Source organism: Harpia harpyja, chromosome 8 (assembly GCF_026419915.1).
Source record: "Harpia harpyja isolate bHarHar1 chromosome 8, bHarHar1 primary haplotype, whole genome shotgun sequence".
NCBI classification, from domain to species: Eukaryota; Metazoa; Chordata; class Aves; order Accipitriformes; family Accipitridae; genus Harpia; species Harpia harpyja.
The window spans coordinates 49,000,569-49,008,375 of record NC_068947.1 but is presented as its reverse complement, the minus strand read 5'-3'; the positions used below and the strand labels follow the sequence as shown (position 1 = coordinate 49,008,375).

General features: G+C 47.4%; 1 protein-coding gene across 4 annotated transcripts in view; it reads left to right on the top strand.

The window, feature by feature from the left end:
- The first annotated feature begins 7,016 nt into the window (after nt 1-7,016).
- The window catches only part of B4GALT4 (beta-1,4-galactosyltransferase 4), a 34,318-nt gene continuing 33,527 nt past the window's right edge, over nt 7,017-7,807 (top strand). Inside the window, exons 1-2 of one of the 4 annotated variants that reach the window (XM_052793965.1) lie at nt 7,017-7,083; nt 7,354-7,494. The gene's annotated coding sequence lies outside the window, so the exon portion shown is untranslated. Of the gene's footprint in view, nt 7,088-7,353; nt 7,495-7,807 lie in introns of all 4 variants that reach the window. The other 3 variants (XM_052793966.1, XM_052793968.1, XM_052793967.1) reach the window with 3 other exon arrangements.

The window sequence follows — 7,807 nt, the reverse complement described above, 5'->3', positions numbered from 1 at the left end:
GGGCGCCGCGGAGGGGCGGGACGGCGGCGCCGCGCCGCCATCTTGGTAGTGGCGGGCTCGGTGCCTGCCGCCGCCGGTTCGTCTTTTCTGAGGGGGTTTTTTTGGGTTTGTTTTTTTTTTTAAAGCCGCGCGTCACCGGCACGGTGGGTAGAGGCAGGCAGGAGCCTCCGGGGGAGATGCTGCGCCAGCAAAAGCTATTTCTCCCGTGACGGAACATCGACAGCTGAAAAGTCCTGCTGCCGTTGCCACCCTCAGCTGAGGTGCGGTGCAGGCACCTCGCCGGAGAAGACCTGGGCCACCTGAATGTGTTCGAAGGTAGTCACGGGTACCCGGGACAGCCTCAGGGCACCGAAAGAGCCGGTGAGGAGCCAGCGGTGCGGTAGGGACATCAGCTATTATCTGCAATAACCACCGAGCGGCAGCAAATAATCAAAGGTTGGCGGTGGTTGACACGAAACCAACCCAAGGGTTTCTTGAGCTGCTTTCAGCAAGTGACTTCTGGGCCAGCTTGTAGGTGCCAGCCCAAAGCTGGGGAGCTGTACTGGTGGAAAGGTATCTCTGATCTTTTTTTTAATGAAAGCCAATAATATACAAAATATAAGGATCCAAGATATCTAATCCAAACTTTACACTAAACCCAACTTTTTAAAGCTAAATATGATTGTGATCTTCACTAATATGTTCAATATTATAAACAGCAATATTATGAATATTATTATTATATTATTCAATATTATGAATATTATTATGGCGGAACATATAATATATGTTCATATCATTCAATGTGATTAGCTTTCACAGTCACAACAAGAAAGCTCTTCCAGGGAGCGAGAGGAAATACTGGAGGAAGAAAACAATCTTGCGTGGGAGCAACAGACAATTCTATGTGGGCATGCACCGCTTAAAAGTTTTACTCTGAGAACCTGGTAACTCAGGCCAGGCAAGTCTACAATAAATGGGATGGAGCTGGCCTGACCGACCCTCCCCACTGCTCTGTTTTACTTTGAAAGCGTTGGTCTGGAAGGGGCTCTGGTAAAGTCTCATTGGCTTATCAGTGTGTTTGGGCTTGTTTCTGATAACAGAATGTTCCCTCCTCATTCCCTGCCAGCAGATCAGGGTCTGTCCTTCACGCATTCGCTTTCCTTCCTTCAGCCTCAGCAGCATCTTCAGATAATTTTCATGTCTATGAACCGGACCACAGCTGCCGCACTCCGAACAGACTGCATATGCCTGCCTCGCTGCCCTCGCACCTCAGCTTTGCTCATCCTTCTCCCTGTAGCCACAGAAATGACCAGTGACGTTTCAGTTGTACCAGCAGACTGTGGCTGTAGTCCTGTGTCTGCACCTCTGTAATACACACCTTGTACTACGAAATCTGCCAAAGCATTCTATTGTTCTGGATCAGCTGAAAAAAAAAAACCAAAAAAACAACAAACCCAACTAAAATGTGAAATCTTTCAAAAAATAAATTGTTCTCAACCTCAGCCCAGGTGTTTCTGAGGCACGAGGCCCCTGCTCCAAGAGAAAGCTGGTCTTTGTGTAAAATATGCCCAGGAGATCTTAGCTGATGGAGCTGCGCAACAGGGCACAGTAAGGTAGGTGACGGAGGTCTCTGGTAATTCAACAGGCGGGAAACTCCTTCTCAGCTGCAAATCCGAACACCAGTTTAAGTCTGGATACCTGCAGAAGAATCTTACAGCTGCTATGCGTTTTGACTCGAAGAAGTAACTTTGTGTTACTTGTAAAAGTTAGGCTAATGACCTGACAACAACTCTGGCTGGATGTTTTAAGGTTTACACACCCTCCTCCCTAGCGTACTACTTATTAATGGTATGCCTAAAGAATTCACTGAAATGGTATGGAGACTTGGGCACCTCGTCTTTTCCTTTCTCATTCTCACATGGAAATCGTATGAGCCCGGGACAATTGCGGAGTGACAATTTATTCCCATCTATCCTTGATAGCGCTATTTCAGAAATACCTTGCATTCATCTGCCAGGGTCCTTGTGGCCAATCCATGGCATGCTGTATTTTTATCACGGAATTCATCAGAGAGCTGTGTGAACCTTTGGTCCTTGCTCTCCTCATATTTGTGAGGAAACTGTAATCCAGACTGAGCTAAGGAAACTAGGACTGAGGAACAAGGAGCAGCTCACGCAGAATGTGAAAGACGAGACCATCCTTGCTACATTTTGTGAAATTCCCCAGTGTTTTAACTGATCCTTGCGTGGGACTTTATCATGTGAAACACTGGATTACATCTGTGAGCAGGTGAAACACTGGATTACATCTGTGAGAAGCCCAGGAAAGTAGAGAGGCCCATGTTCAAAAAGACCCTTCCTCTCTGATTAAATGTGCAACTGCTACAGGAACTTTGGTAAAACACTCATACTGAGTCACCGTACCACTACTTTCCCCACCAGACGGTACACCAGCAAACACTAACGGTATAAAACTTCTTACACTCTCAGCCAGTAGCACACTTGATTTTGCCTGTCTTTACCTCTGTTCCTGTTTTCTTTTCTCATTTCCTTTCTGGTATTTCAGGTTAATGCCCTTTTCATCTGCTTCTCACTTCTGCCATGCTTCGTGTCTCTTTTCCGCTGTCCTTTAGAAGACCTAAAGCCTTTTTCTTTGTCACTCGCTCTTCCTCCTGTTTCAAATCCCTTTCCAGTTTAACTCCTTCCTTTTTCATTTTATCAAACATCTCCTCTATCCTTTTACTTCAGGGCCATTGCCCCACAATCTGTGGGACATAAACGGGTGTGACCCTGAACAGTCCTGTAAATTTACCCTGGGATACAGCTGTTACTTCACTCAGAGACTCAAAGCCTTACCTCGACAAAGCCAAGGTGTTAATTGCCCTCCCGTGTACACATATCCAGACGAGGTTGGGTACCACTAACAGTGTAGCTGTAGTGACATGAAATTCAGCACGAACCAATCGCTTGAACATCCACCAGTTGTGGGGATGACTTTTGAAGCCCGCTCTAAGCTCCCTGCTGCTGACACCATGCTGTTACCGGCACCTAGACCACGTTAAAGTGAGCTCTGCTGTGCTGACTTGTACAACCGTGACAGTAAGTCATCACCATCAGGGCATGTTTCCATGGAAGTGATTTTGTGCTGCAGAATGTTTACTTAGTGTGTGCTACGATTGGGCTCCGAGGTTTAAAATAGGGTGTAGCTGTATAAGACACAGTAAAAATAGGAGCACAGAACGCTGGATTTAACACAGCTATATCAACACACTTACAGAAAATACTAGTGTCAGGGGGATCGCGAGTCACTGATGTCTAAACACTTGAGGCGGAACTTCCTCTTGTGCCCGCACAAACACCAGTCGGATTTTGTGTGCAAACCACTGCCTGGGAAGTCAAATCTCCCTTCCAAAGTTTCCTCTGTATCACATCGGCATGCAAGAAAGGGTCACTGCTGTTGTTCACCTTTCAAGGCCGCATTGCATCAGGCAAATGGCTTTCATCCGAAAGATGTATCAGGTAAAAGGCCTTTGTTTAAACCGTGAGATTGAAGAACAGAGATGAAAAGAAAGGCTGCTTTTACACTTGCTGCAGGGAAAAGCGTCCGATGTGGACGTCGTATCTTCTGCACGTCCTGTTTATGGAACAATTTTACTTCAGGTCACTGATGTCTATGTGAATAGGAAACTAACTTGCAGGGCTTTAAAATCTACTTCTGCTCAGCAAATAGCAACACTAACAGAAACAGACCCAAATGACCCATGTTCTGATTCTGTTTGCTCAGAAATTCCGCTGTTTCTGTGACACTGTATTGAGATAAACTACATCCAGGATCGCTTCATCGGTAATTTTTGAGTAGCACAAAGAACCTGCTGGTATGGAGTTGATTTCTGAGGGAAACCGTTCGTGCTGTGCTAAGGAAACTGATGAGGTATCAGGTTTTGTGTCTGATGTCACTGCCTCTCCCCGGACAGGAAAAAAATATGTCCGTTCATCACCTCAACGTAATAATGTTATTCAACATGCCATATACTGTGTCCTTCTCCAAACTGGAGATGTGGCATTCCACTCAAATACCTACTACTAAGTTTACAGATAATTATTTATTGGACGGCATTATTTCCACAACTAATGAATGATCTTTGGTCTTTTTCAAAGATTTCAAAAATATCATTTTATACTTTGAAAACCTTGAGTCACTGGGACATTTGGGGAAAAAATAGCTTGTACTACATTTGCATGTGGCATAGGGCCCAGTGATGCATGGCTGATATTCTGGGTAGCTGAAGTTCAGTTCTGGTCATATTCTACAAGTGAGATTAAAATCAACAGCTAAAGATCTCACCTAGGAAAACCTGAATTTCTGAGGCAGGGGAAAATGTAAGGTTTTGCTTAACAAAAAATTAAAGATAGATCACTAAAGGAGATCCCAGACTCAGGACCCTTCTCAATACAGACTGTTCTCATGAGATCCACGAGAGGGTTTTATTTTTTGGAACAAGCATAACATTTAGTCCAGAGGAAAGAAACCTGATTCAGGAAAGTCTGGCAAATGTTAAATTTGCCAGATAAGAACGCTTGTGGAGGAAAACATGCAGAGGGACTGTTATAAAAGAAGTGTAGCCATAGAAGTGCTTTTATCAGTTTAACACAGTGTTCCATGGGCCATAAATGGAGTTAACTGCTGCTCTCAGTGCATTTCTTTCCCACATCCCCCACGATGCCTTTACTGGAGTAGCCCAAGTTTCTCGCACATCCTTTATACCCTGTAACACAGTATCCCCGATACCTCCAAGTCCACACAACACTTGCAGATCCCCTGCATATCCCGATTTGCTTCTAGCATCTTCAGACATACCTTTGGCCACCTCTTCTCTCCCCTTATCTATCCTGCGAGACCACCGCCATAAGAGCTTTATGTCTCACTGTTTACTTACCTATCTTTGTTGGCCTGTAAGATGAGCGAGAATGTCACTTGCTGTGTGCGTTGGGACTGAAGATACACGCTAATTAAATCTGCGGTATGTGCGTGGACTGACAAGCCGGATAATGCCAGAACAGTCTCGGCTGGGTCAAACGATGACTAATGCTGTCACTCTCTCAGTGGAGTGTCTTCTATAGCTCTGATTCTCACAGCACTGACAGATACTATCTTTGAGACGGATGCCGCTTTGACAGATTTGATTACAATCAGCACGTAGCATCTGGATTTGACAGTTATGCAACATTATAAAACCTGACTTAAAACTCTCAACAGGTGTGACTGATACCATTGGAAAAGGGGTCACTCATACAGTTTTTACTGGACAACTACTCATACATCTTTTAATTTTGTATTTTCAACATCCTTCGCTATTTACAAACAGAAGGAATTTAAGACTATACTTCATTCTCCCTCAGATCCAATTTCTGACAGTGTCAGCGGAGGCTATTTTTTTATTGCAAAAACATTTGCAACATTTTGCTTCATTTAATTTTTTACACTTTTAAACATAAGTTTTCTCCTCTCCGGTTCTTTTAACAGAAGTAATTTCTCACCACAAAAGATGAATTTTGCTTTTTTCTTGAAGGGCTTTTTTAGTGCTTGACAGCAGATCCCTCTTGGGTGCAACGTTACGAGGTCTGGGTGGAATATTCCAGCTCCTGATGGGCACACATGCAGGCTTACCCTAGAGCCAAGCGGACTCAGCAGGACAGCACTGTGGCCATCCCTACTGCTCCCCTTTTGCTCTTCTTGCCATTGTCAGCGAAACGGCTTTGATATTTTGACCAAATAATTTAAATTAATTGTTCCTTTTTTGAGGGCAGGGGCAGTTATGCTGGAAAGTTTTGCATGGAGAGACAACAAATGTTGTGTTATAGCAATACGAACTTTGGTTAATCTATACGGTGATCTAATTTGTACTGTAGGCAAAAATACCTTTGAGGCTTTTTTCAAATATTAAGAAAACTTACTAATAACATGCTGAAACCTTTCAGCCATCTGCATGCGGCCACGCGCATTTGAAGGGCTTTTGTTTTGAACTCCATTAGGGTTCAACGCAGAAAGCCCTTTTGTGATTCGACTTCAGGAAGGGGAACACCTTTCTCTTTCCTGAGCGATTAGGTTTTGGAAGCAGGCATCTTTTAAGTTCCGATTTCTGAGATTCTAAGAACTCCTGCCAAACCCCATCCAATTTCTCTGTAAATAAGCGCTAAATAGGATACACTTTGAGAGGAAGCGAAACTCTCAACAAGTACCAGCGATGGAAATGCTGCGATGCCCATGGCCCTCAAAACTCCCCTGCAGCTTCCAAAAACCCAGGCACTTCTATCCCAGGCAATTCTTCTACCCGAGGCACTTCTTCTACCCCAGGCACTTCTTCCACCCCAGGCACGTCTGCGTTCCCGCAAATGGCAAGAGCTGGGGAGAGTTCTGGCGCCCAGCCACGAACACCCCGGGCGTGCCGAGCCGCCGGCAACCCTCTGATCTGTGCCGATACAGTTAGGCTTCCCGACTTCGCTCTGAAATCCTGAAGCAAACAAGCGGGTAAGGCCCGCTCCTCCCAGCCCCGCCGAGCGGCTGCCATGGCGGGCAACGAGACGACGACCACGGCGGGGTCGCTCTATCCCACCGGCGAGGGGGCGTCTCTATGGCGGGAGGCGGCCGCTCTGTCCCCCGCGCTCTATGGTTGGGCGGGGGCTGGGGGTCGACGGCGGTACCGCCGCGGTGCGGAGGGCGGGCCGGCAGGTAAGGGCTGAGCCGCGGCCCTTCACCCCGCTCCCTTCCGGAAGAGAGGACGGAAGGAAAAGGAGGAAGGAAGGAAAAGAAGGAAGGAAGGAAAAGAAGGAAGGAAGGAAAAGAAGGAAGGAAGGAAGGCCCCGCCGCCTCACGCCCCGGCCCCGCCGCTCCCTCAGCCGCCGGGCGGTCGCGCCCCGCCCCCGGCACGCGGCGCTGAGGGGAGGGGGGCGCGCGGGCGCGGCAGGGCGCCTGCGCGCGGGGGCGGCGGTTGTGCCGGGGCGGGGGGGGGGGGGGGGGGCGGCGGCGCGCGCGGAGAGCGGGCGTTTCTTCAGTCCGTCCGTCCGTCCGTGTGGTGCCGGGGGTGAGAGGCGTCCCGGCCTCGTAAGTACCGAGTTTCGGTTAAAAAAAAGCGGTTTGGGGGGGAGCTGCCGGGCGGTGAGGTGAGGGCCTGTCCCCAGCAGGCGGAGAGAGGTGCGGGAGCTGGGGGTGTTGGGGCCGGGTTAAACTGTGGTGAGAGGGGTGAGGAGGTGGAAGTGAGTGGTGGGGATAACGAATTTCCGGATGGTGTTTCGGTTTTAAACCCTTTAGCGAAAGAGCGGAGGGGTGTGTGTGTGTGATTAATTGTGCCTCGTACTTTTGAGCATCTGGTAGGTGGAGGAAAATTTGGCTCGATTTCTGCAGCTCATCGCTTCATAGGCAGTCTACTGTGTACGCAGGGCATCCCTCTGCAGTCATCCCTTGTGAACATCGAAGGCAGGACCTGAGGATGCAATCCTGCAAATAAGCCTGCTGGTACTTAATTTCATTGTAGGGTTACTAAGTGGGAACAGTTCCCTATCTAGAAATTACATACCAGGTGGAAGTACTTACTCTATCGGGCTCAGAGATCCTAAGTCAGGAGGCCAGATGTAGCGCACTGGTGTTTTCACTTTAACGAAAGCTTTTGAACGGTTTTGTGGCAAAGTAAATTCAGTACTTGGTATTATTTTCTCCATTTCACACGTGGAGAAACCTGGAGCACAGGCAAGTGATTCTGTTCACTGTAATTTTCTCACTGATGAGACATAAACTTCTTCACTCGTTGTTCTAGGTGTTATTTTGGATG